General features: G+C 41.6%; 1 protein-coding gene across 7 annotated transcripts in view; it reads right to left on the reverse strand.

Annotated features, from left to right (window-relative positions):
* Positions 1–15,489, reverse strand: part of msi2a (musashi RNA-binding protein 2a) — a 258,690-nt gene that overhangs the window by 186,933 nt on the left and 56,268 nt on the right. The gene's annotated exons all lie outside the window — the stretch shown is intronic.

The following is a 15,489-nucleotide window of genomic DNA, read 5'->3' on the forward strand; positions in this document are numbered from 1 at the left end:
AATGATACAGCACCCTGGAGCAGAAAGGGCTAAGGGCCTTGCTCAAGGGCCCAATGATCTTATCAGTAGTTCATCATCACTGGCTTGTGTTCATATATAAAAAATTCTGTGTGCTGGTTTGCACAACAGTAGGTACCAGCTTCATCTATTTAATTAACAATGAGCAGCGCTTTCTGGATGCGGAATCACGCAATTTGTTTTTTTCTGACACTGTCGGTTCAAGTACCGAGACGGCAAATAAGAACTAATTACAGCACTTGGTGTCTGGTCTGTATACATCACTCACCAAAAACAACCCTTTCCTTGGCAGTGCAAAGCAGAACTAGCGAGCAACATGAAAATTGAACCCAGATAATCACAAAATTGTGTTCCGCTGCCGATGTGGATCAAACCACCAGTTCACCATTTTCACAAACACCCTGGGGTGGGTTCATTGGACTAATCCTCAGCTTGAAAAGTGGGTTTACTCTTTGAACACACTAAGATAAACCTTACTAGTTTTGGCATCAGCTTGCAGCTATCCTGTAGCCTCGGGTCGTTCAGCAGTCAACCTGTTCCTAGCTGAATAGTGTAATCTGTACTCCTGAATGTATTGCTAACTGTGTGCTTTAATTTGTTTTACTTCTGATTAGTAAAAAGCCTGTGTTGAATGTATAAAGACAAGTGTGAAACAGCTCTCTGAAAATGCTGAAAGCAGGAATATGACCAGACTTAACTCTATATGTGCTGATGATTTAAATACGGTTCAGAATTTTTATACATTAATACTCTTACTAATTCGGATGCAGATGATGCAGGTTTTTTATTTTTTCAATTCAGTGTTACATGTACAGTAAAACCCCGTTGTACAAGCATAATTTGTTCTTGAAAATTGCTCGTAGGTCCATTGGTTTGTACGTTCAAACTGATTTTCCCCATAAGAAAGAATGGCAAAGTGATTTAATCCGTTCTGAGATCTCATTCGATCGCTTATTTCCGCACTTAAAAAGTAAGTGTAGCCTATTTTAACAAACAAATACCGTAATGTAAACATAATTTAACACTTTCTCATGTGGTAGTGGTAGATTGCGAGGGTGAGACGCGCACCACGCTCGTAACCTCCTCGGTTTCGATGGTAATTCTTTTTACTTTCGTTTTCACAGCACCATCACTGATTTTCTTGGGAGAAATTTTTCAAGATTTCTAGTGAAATAAAAATATACCACTAAAAAAGTTAAGTTTTGCTGCACGGAACAACGAGAGCGACCGAGTGATACGTCATCAACTAAGCGACTGATGCGACCCTTGATATTTGCTTGTGAAACAGGGTAAAATTTGTAAACAAGGTCGCTCATATCTCCGTTTGCTCGTACTATAGGTTGCTCGTACAATAGGGTTTTACTGTATTGCACTTTTAAGTAAAAGACATTGTTCCAAAGAGATAAAGAGGTTATGAAGTTGGAATGTATAAGTTAGTTCATCCCTAACGAGTGAACCAGTGACGGCAACGTCAGGGCAAAACTCCTTGAGATGGTATGAGGAAGAAACCTTGAGAGGAACCAGACTCAAAAGGAAACCCATCCTCATTTGGGTGACACAGAATGTCCATTCATTACAGTTCCAATGTTGAAGTATCTGTTCAGTGACTATACTCGGTTTCTGCTGGATGCCTACGAAGGTTTGCTTTGAATACAAAGCACCGTCATTGATCTCACTGATCTCCTATAACAGTGTAACCCAGTGGTTCACAAACTAGGGGTGTGACCTTATGTGTGGGGGGGTTGGGCGAGGGGGTGATTTATGTCCTTTTCGGGGTTTTTTTTTATAATTTTTTTTTTTGTTCAATTTGTTTATCAACGTATTTATTCGTTCATTATTATTTATTTATTTACTTAATAAGCCGCATATCAATTTAATATTGCAGGATACTATTTTTACACACACTTGCACACAAACACGAATCCTCAAGGGCTCCGAGTTCAAATAAGCGTAAGACTGCTAATTACAATCCTCTATACGTTTCAATGCATTTCCTCTTCCCGGGACTGAGGTGTTTGTCTATAGCATGTCGCCGAAGTTTGCTCGGGGAACCTGCTGTCCCCACGAAGAGATAAATGCGAACACTCGCGCTTACACACCGAATGCACAGTGGGCCCCATTAGAGCACCTTTTCCACCCTGTTAAATCTCTGGCATGTTTATTTGTTAAGCAAAATGCGCCAGGTTTTTTTTTTTGGTTGATTTTTATTAAACTTTTTTTTTTTATTATTATTTCTATCAGCCACCGTACGTCGAGCGTTTGAGACAATGACGGCACTAAAAGCGCTCGTCCACTTCCTTTGCCAACATAATTAGGCAGCACGAAGGGGATAAATCAGAGTACATTAAAGCGTCGATTAATTCCTCAGATGAGAATATATGGTGCATTAGAAAAAAGGAAGCTGGAACAAAAAAAAGCCATACAAAAATATGAAGCTAAGTGCACCGGTGCGTGTGGGAGCGAAATCGCAGTACAGACAGCTCCCTGAGACATAAACAGATGTGCGTGATTGTGTTTACGTAGCCTAAAACCCAGACATTTACTCTTACAGATGCGCCCTCGCACTTCGGAATATCGCAGTTTCTCCGGAAACCCGGGATCAGCAAAGCATCTTTAAAGCGCTTTTGCAGCGCTTCTGCAGATCGCAGTTTTAACAAAATTAAAACACATTTTACAGCCAGACCTAAAAAAAAAAAAACGGCACACCAGTCTGGCTTTTGAGGAGGGAGAATATTTGTGTGTAGATTTATAGAAAACATGTCAGATTTTAATCTTTTGAATACATTATTTTCCCACTCACATAATTTCAATGTTTTATTATCCAGAACCTTTTTTTTTTTTTTTTTTTAAAGTCCAAGCCTCAGGATTGCCAAGCTGCCACTCTTGGGCCCTTGAGCAAGGCCCTTAACCCTCTGTGCTCCAGGAGCTGACATGACAGAATTTCACTGTGCTTCAAAGTACTTGTGACAAGTAAAAGAGCCTCCTGTAGTTGTAAAAAATTCCTGACATTACCTGCAACAGCTCATGAAAAGTTCAATGCGATGTAAATGATGTATTATCGATATAATGTGGTCAAATTGCTCCACCCTTCGATGAGATGTATGTGATTGTAGGAGAATCTTTCGCTGGACGTTAGGAGACAATATTACCATGAGAAAGATTTCCCAGTCGACCACACATTTACAACAGTGTCTGTCTGATCCTTCCTCGTTATACAACACACCATCACTTTTATGATCTTCCTGCCGTGTGTGTCTGTGTGTGTGTGTGTGTGTGTGTGTGTGTGTGTGTGTGTGTGTGTGTGTGTGTGTGTGTGTGTGCGTGCGCAAACAGGTCTAGGTTCCCTCCCTTGCTTCAACTTTGCATGTGAGGTCACAGCATTTGGATGTTATCCAGCCAGCATGCAAATGCCGGCTTCAACCCCCTGCCCTGGTCATGTCTTGGTTTATCAGGTCCTGGTGAAGTCTGTGCACTCGTTTAACACCGTCCCTCACTTTTATCGGCCCTGACCGCCGCTTTAGTGATGCTTAAGGTCTCCGGCGCTCACCTCGCTCTGCAACTCATGATATATATAATCTGACTCGGCTCTCACTGTGGCTTTTTCTCGTGCCTCTGTTTGAGTTTTGCGACTCCATTGTTATGGCTTGTGACAGGGCTGCTGCAGTGACTGATGGGATTGCTGCGGAAGCTGAAATAGAATCGTGCTCGGTTGTTGCTCCACAAAATCGTTTGGGAAATGGCTGAGAGAAAGGACAAAAGAAACGAACAATTCACGAGAAAATAGCATGATATTTATTGACAATATTTTTCCCAATTCAAAATAAGGGTGGGATCCTGCCCTTATCCCACTGTTCCTGTGATAAGCTCCAGACCCTGAAAATCTTACTGGAAATGAATGAATGAAGCCAGTATCAGATTTGACCTTGTTCACTTTCTCTCTCCAGTTGCCCTTGAAGAAATGGCAGATGCCAGGGCAGATAAATCTAAAACAGGCCCAATTCCTGTGACTATGGGGTTGGAAGACAATGGCAGCACCATGTCCAAGGCGTTTATCTCAACCGCTATGCAAGTTTGAAAAGCGTAAACCATAAAACCAAAACACAGCGATTTCCGAAGCCGTAAACCAAGTCCGAGAACGTAAAGGAGTCGGAACCACGTTGGCTACAATTACATTTAAAAACAAAGTGAGAATAAAACCTCCAGTTCGCATCCCCTTCCCAGATCTAAGGTACCTTATCTCAATCTTCAAGCTGCTTCAGTCAGCGGCACACACACACCTAGGGTCGTATCAGTCACTGCCATAATGCCAAACAAACTGGTGTGATTGAGAAGCTATGTTATCTAGCCATCAGCCAGGGATTTGCAGACGGAAGCCCTGCGGCAAAAGCGAGAGCGAGGGAGATGACTGTGGTGAGATATGGACGTTATGAAGCTGTAAAAGAAACATGGAGGACACAAGAAAAAAAAACTTCTCAAATGTGGAGAAACGTGATACGGGCCTGAAGAAAAGCAGGAGACATGCTGAAAAAGCAAAAAAAAAAAAAAAAAAAAAGCAGAAGCTCATGTAGAGCCGCGAGTCTGCTGAAATTCACATGAGTTTCTGCGTCATGGCCACGAACAAACTGGGAGCGGAGGTCTGCGAGCGAGCGATAAATCCTCGGGAGAGAAGCCGCAGTGGGAGACTGAATGACCTCGCTCACTCACTTCTCCCGTGAGGACACGGTCATCCCGCTCTCTGTCTTTTTTCCCATCCTTACTTTATTTCAAAAATATTCTCCGTACACTTGCGTCCCAGGAAAGACGGGATTTTCTGTAGGGTCAGGTTCTATTTACCAAGGACAACGCTCACTTCTAAAAACCCAGTTGTCAATCAAGGGAATTACAGCCAATCCACAGAAGGAGGAGGAGAAGGGTTAGGAAATTAGGTTAAGACTTTCTTATGTGGCTTTCGATGCAACAGGCGAATTGAAAATCCTTTGTATGGCGCCTCCCAGCTGGACTTTCGGACATGGGCAGGTTAATCTGAGTGCTCGGACGTCACCTATCCAAAGAAGGCAGAGGTGCATCTGGACATATTGGAGTGCTTTATCTCGCAGAGTGTGATGAACGAAACTCGGATGAGAGCGCGGCGAGTGTGGGTGAGCTTAAGAGCCCACTCTCAAACGGCATCCTCTCCATCAGACTCACTCTCTCTCACTCACACACACAAACACACCAAAATCTTTCTCTTTCCACTTGATTCCTCCATCAGCCCTGATTAAGTGAATGGCAGTATTTGTGGCCAGCTGATTACAGCTGTCTGACTTTGCCACAAGTGCCCTTGTTTTAGACAAAAAGCCAAAGGGAGTGATTTAGAGCGAGGTAACTTTGCCCCCCACCCCCGCAATCAGAGCTCTTGGGGAGGGCCTGTTGATTTTAGAAAATGGTGATTGCGATGTGACAGAAGGAGGAGGGGGAGGGGGGGGGGGTTTAAGGAAGCATTGGAGTGATGGGAAAAGAATGATTCCTTCTCAGTCTGACTACAGCTTTAACAGCATCAACAAACAGTATCAGGGCTCTGAGAATGCAATCTCGCTCTCGAGGACATTCCAAACTCTGTATTTACCCCGAATTTACACTACATAAGGCTTATTTTGGAAGGTTTTGAACTCCTAGAGATTATTCATGAACATCTAAAATATCATGATTTACACACAGGAAAAAAAAAATCAGTCAATGGGAATCAATCCGTAAGTTGTAAGGGACCAATTTTTACGATGAAATTCTATGTTTGCGATTTTATTTATCAAAGATTACGTATTTATATATTTAGTGTTGCGTAACGTCCACAAAACCAGTAAAAAAATGTATTTCGGCTTCTCCCGTTAGGGGTCGCCACAGCGGATCATCCGCATGTTTGATTTGGCACATGTTTTTACGCTGGATGCCCTTCCTAACGCAACCCTCCTTATTTATCCGGGCTTGGGACCGGCACTAAGGCTTGTGCATGTCCCTAATGGCTGGGGTTGGTTCCCTGACCAGGGATCGAACCCGGTCCGCAGCGGTGAGAGCACCGCATCCTAACCACTAGACCACCAGGGGAAAAAAACAGTAAACATTTTTATAAATAAATAAAACCAGTAAAAAAATAAATAAATAAAAAAGAATCGTTGTAGCTGCTTTTATGGAAAATGACTGAAAACCATCTGACAATTTATTAATACTAATAATAAACTCCAGGAAAAGACAAACATACAAAAGAATACAAAAACAGAAACACGGATATGAATCGAAATAACAGCTGGAATGACATCCGACACCCAACAAGTCCAATCATGTTGACCTCCTATATTCCGAATTTGCATAAAAACTCATTTCATACGTTGCTTGTTGCCGTGACCTCGTTATTTTCGATTCTGCGTAAAACAGATTTCAGGAAATCTGCATCCAGTAAAAGACAGGGTCCATCCCCCTTGGTTTTATCGAGTAAGCATTAAGATATGAAGCAGTGCAACATTTCATTCTAATGCGAGCTTTTCAAATAAACTCATTTTAGCCCTATGCGGACATGTGAGACGTTAATGCTTCCGTCTAGACCAAGCTCTTTTTTTTTTTTTTTTTTTTTTGCTGTTGTTTGCCAGAGGACAAAGTGAACCTGAACACGCACACACTTTCCTCGATTATCACTGAGGTCTGGCAGAAACGCCACCTGTGCTCATTCATGCTAGTTGCTGTGGGTGCTTCTCATGACATGACTCTGATGAGCTCAATTACTCGTTACAGGAAGTGGAGGACGTGGTCGCACTGCTGTGCTTTGTGTGTGTGTGTGTGTGTGTGTGTGTGTGTGTGTGTATACGTTTCTATAAATGTGAATGGGTGCGAAACTCGACTGCGTTTTCAGTGTCGCAGCTGCACGGCTGTGCTGGAAAAGCAAAACAGGGTCAGAATGCTTCAAGGTCAAAAATCCCCCTTGCGTCAGCATGAGAGAGGATTCTCAGGACTGCGGCATAGAGCGAGAGAACGAGAGAAAGACCGAAATACGATTCCGGGGCAATAACAGCAAACGAAAATAAGTGCGGATAAGAGTGTGAAAACAAACACTCCGAGTCACCGGTGGGCCGAGGGTCTCTCTCTTTCTGCTCGACCTTTTGAGATGTACTTCAATCTCAGCTCTAGTGTGCATAAATAGTCCCCTAATTGCTAATTAAATTACAATTAGCGCTGAGGAGATGAGAAGGGGAGAGGCGCTTAGTGCAAATGCAGAGTGACAGGTTACAGCACTCTGGCTCAGGATTATACCAGGAAAACACACGCACAAACACACACACAGGAGGACCAAGGGGCCCTAATGAAATCGTCTGGCTTGTGTAACCTTAGACCTCCTTCCTTCTTCTGCACCATAACTTCACAGACCTGGTTTCAAGCTCAATACGAAACACCACACAAAGCGATCTGACTGCTGTACCAACACGATTCATTCACCTCATTCAGTCCTTTCCATGTGAAACAGCTATTTTACCTCCACTCAGTACCGTTCCTCTAAAACTACTAATTCACCCTTGCTTTTTTTCTTTTCTAATTCACTTGCACTCCATGTTGCTCCTCAAAAAAAGCTCCAATTCACCTCCACTTGATCCTGTCCCTCCACCATATTTAATTCCTCCCCATTTTGTCCATTTCTGCACCTCTACCTAATCCTGCACTTCTAATATCACTAATTCACCTCCACTTGATTTTGTCCCTCTAAACGACCCATTCGATCCTGCTCGTCAAAACTGGCACTTCGCCTACACTCCATCCTGCTCCTCTTAAACGGCTGATTCACCTTTGCGTGACCTTGTTTCCGTTCATATCGCTTTTTCGCCTTTAGTTTGTCTCTTATTCCCGATATCGCTAATTCCTCTCGATTCGATTCCGCTTCTCCGACACAGATAATTTACCTGTACTTGATTCTATAGCCTTGGTAAGGTTAATTGGCCACAAGGGTGTGATAATAGGTCAGGTTCATTTCTAGCAATAACCCCCTTATCCCCAGCACACACAACCAACCCACAGGTAATTTCCAACTATTGACTGTTTCACCTTCGCTTGACGTTTCACCTTCAACCAGTTTTGTTTTTCTAATATTGATAACTCACCTCAGTTCCGTCCCTGTAACGCAGCTAATTCTCCGCCAGTATTATATATAGCCCTCTATCCTGTCCTTCAAACGTGGCTTATTCATCTCTACTAGATTGTGTTGATTAAAGCCGATTTTGTTGCTCCAAATCTTGGCTAATTCACCACCGAGACATGATAATACGTCAGGTTCACTAAGGCTTCTAGTACTTGGCTCCCCTTGGACGAAGCTAATTCACCAACACTCAATCCTGCCTCCTGAGCTCAGCTAATTCAGTAGATTCGATCACATCCAAAATAGCTAATTCACCTCCGAGTCAGGTTCACCGACGACTCGAAAAATTAAACAACTTAATTACAGAAGCGATTTCTCCAGTGCGGTTTTTATTACATCTTCATCTACGTCTACTTCGTCGAATATTGCTACTTCACCAGCACTCGATCCATGATTCACCTCCACTAAATTCCGCTGCTCTTATGTAGCCAATTCATCCCCAGCTCAATTCTGCTGCCGTAACACAGCTAATTCATTTCCACTCAGTTCTGCACGCACTGACAGCTCAAGGAGAGCCTAACGTCAGCACTGCTGGGGCTGCGGCTGAAAAGCCCATCGATAGCTGCAGATGACCTTCCCTTGTCAATCTTACTGAAGAGAGTCCAGCTAATCGATAGTTTTTGAAGCAAACTATTTTAGTGTTAATATACTACAGGCACACATTAACAATGAGGTCTCTCTTGTGGGGTTTTAAATATCGTTATTATGTCAAGGACAAAAGCATGATGATAGGTCAGGCCAGGAAAGATCAGAAATACAGCAGGGTGACTGAGCTCACCCATTTCTAATCTTTTTTTTCAGATTCAGGTAGGAGTGTATGAGGATTTCATATGATTTGGTCCTAGTGAGGCAATGTGCTTGCCTCTCAGGGGGTTGGATAGGGCTGGATGGAGAAGGGGGAGGGAATGCGAAGTGGGTGGGCGGGGAGGCTGGCTCACTGGGGCACCATTTTAATTGGTCCTCTGCTCCCAGTAAAATCCTGCTGTCAATCTGCCCACACTGGTGGCACCAGCTCCAGCCAAGTCACCCACCTGACTGCAGGGCCATGATGACTTAAACAGAGAAAGGGGGAAAGACAGATTCTATAGATAGATGGGTAGCATGCTGCCCTTGTTCATTCTCCTTGCTGTAAATAAAGTACTGGTTGTTAAGGTTGGGGATCAGCCTGCCTGCTGTGTCGGTGGGCACTCATCATGCTCCAGGACAACCACAGAGGAGGGCTGGAGCCAGAGGCCTTAAACTCCTTTACAGCAAGGCTATGTAGCTGCATACCAAGAAAAAAAAAAACAGTAAATTTGGAAATAGAGCGAGGAGTTTAGACAATGAGACTGCCTGTGGTGGAGAATCGGCTTCCTCCAAGTCCCTCTTCAGTCTCCATGCTTTACTGTTAGTGCTGTTGTGGGAGGTTCTTGTCTCCGTTTACTCCTTGACTACCTCCTGCATTATTGCTGTTGTGAGCAGAAAGCAACAACAATCAAGGGATTTCTTGCAAATGTTTCCGGTGACAAACAATCCCCCTTTCTGACCACCGACTCCATTCTTCTCCCTCTCCCTCGCTCTCTCCATCTCTCTTTCTATGCCTCAGTCAGTCCCCCGGAGGAAGCAGTGCAGCTAAGCAAGAAAAACGCCACAGCTGTTCGAGCCTCTGGGGGCACAGGACAGATGAGTTAGGGAGCAATACCAATACTTCTTTCCCCTCACTCATCGCCAAACACGCTGGCACGCTTCCTTGCTTTCGTTCACATTAACTCATGCGTTCTTTTTCTCTTTCCCTCGGTCTTTCATCGCTCTTTCGCTCCTCGCTCCATCTTCGCTAATTGCTCCCAGCTCCCTTGCCATCCGAGGTCTCCTCACTCCGATTCTCCTTCCATCCATCCTCGAGCAGGAACGGCGGAACAAAGCGGCCGGCTTTTTATTTCCGACTCAGCGGGGGTCGCTCGGTTCATTCATCATATTCATACCTCCACCTCACTGCAAACCTCGAGGTCCGAGAGCCAATTAAAAGCGGCATGCCTGCCTGGTGCACTTGCTCCATCACAGGGCGTCCCATCAGAGGGGACTACTGATGGCGAGGGTCTTTTCCAAAAGGTAGGGTCCTTTCACTAAAATAGGCACAGTAACTCTAAAAACCTCGAGTAGTAGAGAGGTACTTTAGCAGAAGGGACACGGTAAGTACTCTCGATTCAAATGCCACTGTAAAGAGCTGTTGACTTTTATGTAATGAACCATTTGGGAGTCTGGGATAAATCAGTTTTACAGAAGAAACTGCTACTTCTCTATTATGGAAAAGGGTCTGGCGGTTTTTACAGCTATCATATTTTAGATTAACATCCTTTTACCCTTTTACCTCGACACTTGCATCTGCTCTATTGTTGCTCTTAAGTGTTTTAACGGATTTCCGTAGTGATATGAAGTCCCTTTTGGTCAGTGGCGTTAAGTAAAATGTCCCGTTAAATGGACTGCTACAATGCTGACCTCAACTGCCACCTTTTAGACTCCTATCAAACTGATAATGTTGTACATTTGCTACATGTCTGAATGGCCACTTCTTCCCCCTAGGGTGTTCACCTACACATCCATTAGCCTTGAACGAGTGATGCGCCTTGAGCCATAAGGTATCAACCACCTACCCAGATGCTCAGCTGGAGAAAGATAAACAATTAGAATATGAAAAGAAAAACGATGACGCATCATTTTCTGCCTGTTTCTAATAACCATGGCAAGGGCACCTTGAATAACTACTTCACCAGACAATGCAAGTTAAAACCTGAGGTATGAATATGTGGAGAAAAAAAAATATCACAATTAATAAGGCAATGTAAAATATAATTCGACGAGGGTGACTGCAATTGGCTGACACCGAAGACACCAGGGCTCTTATTGAAACTCGTCCCTTCTCAGCAGGAGCCGCGTGCTACACTAAAAGGATTTTGTCATCTAAAGGAATAAGCAATGAAGCCCCCAGCAAGGGAAGAATTCGCAAGCTTTTCTGCTGTCCTGTGTCGTGTGCAGGAGGGCTGTTATTAACTGGGTAGAAAATGAAACCGGGGAAATGGAGATGGCATTAAATGTGGCTTTGTAAAACATAATACATTATGTTTTTTTTTTTGTTTTTTTATCTCCCTCCTCCTTCTATCCCCCCTTCCTCTGCGTTTTCCTCTTTAAAAACAGCTTGTGGCTATAGCGCCGGCTGTAGATGAGACAGAAGTGGGCTTTCATTCGCCTCGCTCCCTCCGCCAGCCCACTTCATTCTCTCGAATCGTCCTATCTTAGCCCCAGGAGCGTCCTTGCAAACAAACAAACAAACACGCTCACGCATACACAACGCTTTACATCTAGACTAGTGTTATCACTCTGTCGCTCTCTTCATTAATACGTCTGCTGATTGCGAAGCTATCCGAGTGCTCATCACATCGCATCGAGCAAATACCTGCTCAATCAAACCTTAAGGAGTTTATGGCACATTGCACCGCCACGAGTTAGCCCGAGCTGTAATCAAGAGGCGCAGAGGAGTCGTTCCACTGAATTACGTTGCGTGTTTGGCAGAGATTTGTGGACATTAATTCAACAAACAATATCAGGTGCTTGAATGCTGGAGACGAAGATTATGCCAAATCCATCCAGATGAGTCTGACACGGCGAAGACTTTCACTTTCCCGTTGCACTGTACAATTCTGTGTGCAAAAAAATTAAATAATGTTTAAATCCGGCAAATGTTCTTACCCAGAGATTCGCTGAAAGATTTGATCTTCAGTTAAAGATTGTTTACCAATGTTTTGGCAAGTATTTTGTAAAAAGACATGTATTGCAACTGACATTTCGCTGAGGTTTTGCCAACAACATAGATCACGTTTTTTTTTCGTTCTCAAGTACTCTCGAATGCGCAAAGCTGATTGGTTAAAAGATTAAAAAAGTAAATAAATAAATTAATGATATATGATATATTCGGCTGTGTTTGGTCTTTAGAAAAATAAATAAAGGCTGGTGCCGGAACAATGGCTGCGGAGCAAAGTGATAATAACAACTTGTTTTGCAGATGTTTCATTTAATTAAACATTAAATACAGCTACAACTATAACGCTGTTGTTATTCTTTATCATTTTGTAACAATTAAGAAAGTTTTTTCCCCATAACTGGCCATAAAAAAAGGGTCTTGTTTTAAAAATCAAGAGAGAAAGAGAGAGAAAGAGGGAGGGCAAACACACTCGAAAATAACCCATAATACCCTGAGCAACAAAGAACGTGGTGGAAATTACAGGTAACATAATCGATGGTTCAATCAAGCTCTTGCTTCTGACTAAACAAAGAGCTCTTTTTAGCAGCTGTCCCATGGTGATTTTCGATGGTGAGCTACAGAAGGAACAGCATTAATTGAACATTAATAAAAAAAAAAAAGAAATAACACTTGAACCGAAACACAAAAAGGTGCAGAGCGTGGGCTTTTTTATTAATAAAAAGTGAGGTTTATGGTGTAAACTGCGCCTTGGTGTTCTGCTTCATGCCGATAGCGTGCTTTTAAACCAGGCAGGAGTGCGACACTGAAGGGACGCTTTCAGTCACACTGTTTATCCCTCAACACACTCCATACTGGTGTCCATTACAGAATCTGACGTCTGTAGTCTCAAAACATAAAATGCAACTCTGTCATTAGAGTCAAAATATGCCTAAAATACAGTAGTAAAAATAAAGACAGAATCTGATCTCAGAACAGATCTGAAAAGTGGAAGGTTAAAGGTTTAAGGTTAAAGTGCTAAACAAAGGCTCTTTGCTAATCCCAGGATTTAAACATACAACATTTTGGTCACTAGGAACCAATAGTAACTGCTGACTCTGCTTTTCAAATTCCAGGATTGCCACAGAGCCACGAGCTGCACCTTAAACTCTCACAAAGGGAGAAAATAAATAAAACTATAAAAAGGGGAGGTGGTAGTTTAGTGGTTGAAGCAGTAGACTATAAAGTTGAAGGTCGTGACTTCAAATCCCAGCCACATAAAGCTGCCACTCCTGGGCCCCTGAGTAAGGCCCTTAACCCCATTGCTGCTCAGGTGTATGAATGAAATTAATGTAAGTCGCTCTGGATACGGGCATCTGCCGAATGTCTTTAATGTAATGTAAAAGAAAGAAAGAAAGAAAGAAAGAAAGAAAGAAAGAAAGAAAGAAAGAAAGAAAGAAAGAAAGAAAGAAAGAAAGAAAGAAAGAAAGAAAGAAAGAAAGAAAGAAAGAAAGAAAGAACTGAGTAAAAAAAAGCAAATATATAAAATAGTAAACGAACAACAACAAAAAAAAGAACGAACAAAAATTATTTCTCATCAATTTAGTTGTTTTAAATGTACGCAAACGTTTATCATATATTCGATATAATGACATAAGAAATAGGGGTGTAATGGTACAGATTTACAGATTTCGGTACAGATTTTTGCAATCCTGCAATCCTTTTTAGGTGCGGAACATAAAATCGGAGTTCTCTCAGAAACGTATTAAGTAGCGGACCGCAAATTTTTTAGTCTCCGCCTCCCATTTTGAGTGCATTTTTAAAAATTATTATCTTAAATACTTAAATACTTGCAAACATATATAATATCAGGGGCAAAAAAAAGAGTTTGCACAGTGTACCAGAAATAAGATCTGTTTTGTTTTATCTGTATTACCCAAATGGGGTCTAAAAAATGTAATCTAATGATTTTTTTTCCATTTAATTTATTTAATTCAATTGATCAAATTTGTGTTAATTCAATTGTTTATTCAATTTAATCAATATAATAAAAAAGTGCATTCATTTGATTTATTCTATTTCATTTGTATAAAATATAAAATATATATTTATATATTATTTACCCAAGCAGATATTTTATTTAAAATACTAAAAGAAAAGAAAAACTTTTCAAAAGTTGAACACAAATGTTAATAATATAAAAAAAAAAACAACAAGCATTTTTATGTTTTGCATTTCTACCCCTAACTGTACCGAAACTGAACTGAACCGTGACTTAAAAACCGAGATACGTACCGAACCGTGAATTTTGTGTTCAATAATAAACATATCTATTTTTTCCGAATGCTTTCTGTACTTATTTTAAGCTTTATTGCAGTGAATTTCAATTAGAAAACAGACGTTCTCCTTTGAACAGGGATTGTAGGACACTGAGGGAGATTCAGACACACCCGAGTAAGCTCACTTATTTAAAGTAATACAGGGGAAAAATGCGTTCTTCTGAGCTTTCTTTCTGTGTCTTTTGTTTATTATGAAATCCCAATTATCAATTTTATGCAACGCATGCAAATCAGATTAAAGCGGGGCATGGCAGGACGCTTGTACGGCGCGCCGCAACGATGAATCGAGCGCACCGAAAAGATGCACCTTTCTCTATGACCCTCTACCCAGCACTCAACAGTTTAATCAAGCTCCATTTATAATGCACCACAACTGATTTTCCCGTCTCCCATTAGGAAACAAAACAATGGTGATAATTAAAATAATAATTGCTTTCTCCTAAAAATCGACACTGCAGTGTCCTCTGCTGCCAAAGGCTAATTTTCACTGAAAGATTTATTTGTTTTTTCCTGATCACCTACAGAAGAATGGTGACCGTTAAGAGCATCCTAATGCGAGAGAGCTAGGGCTGGGTTTGTATACACACAGGGACAGGGGTTTTTATGCTGAATGTTAATTTTCTATTAGATTTGTGGGTAATTACACTCGGGCGATTGATCTTTTTTGATTAAGAAACGCCCTGCCGAGTAAATTCACAGTCCCGCCAAACAATAAACGCTCTTAAAGCAGTTTTTGGCCTTTGAGAGTTGAGGTGAAAAAAAGAGCAGATGTTTTAAAAAGGCTTGAACACACACCGTGTTCTCGGTCCCATTCAAACTAATAACAAAGAGACAACTTTTACTGGCAAATCACAAAGTCGGCTCAAACAAGACCAACCAGGACTGGGACATATGATCATATAACATTGCTTTTGTGAGAGATGATGCTACTTTTTTAAATACAATAACATTTACAATAATCATCTATAATACCACTGTCATTTTATCTACTTGAATTTAAAAAAATCTAAAATCTATTATATATTTTTGAATATTTAAAAAAAAAAAAAAAATGACAGCGCAAGCAAAAATATAGTAAAGAAACCTGAATGAAGACAAAAAAAATATTGTTTTCCAAAATGTTTGTTTTTCTCATACACGCTTATTAAAAGTGTTACCGATGTGACGGACGTAATGTTCGAAGGGGAAAAGAAAAAAAACATCCATTCACACCAGAAACCAAAATCGGCTTCGTTGGTGAATCTCGATTTTGAAACATTCCTCAGATC

The sequence above is a fragment of the Silurus aristotelis genome, assembly GCF_946808225.1.
Source record: "Silurus aristotelis genome assembly, chromosome: 18".
In the NCBI taxonomy this organism is placed as follows: Eukaryota; Metazoa; Chordata; class Actinopteri; order Siluriformes; family Siluridae; genus Silurus; species Silurus aristotelis.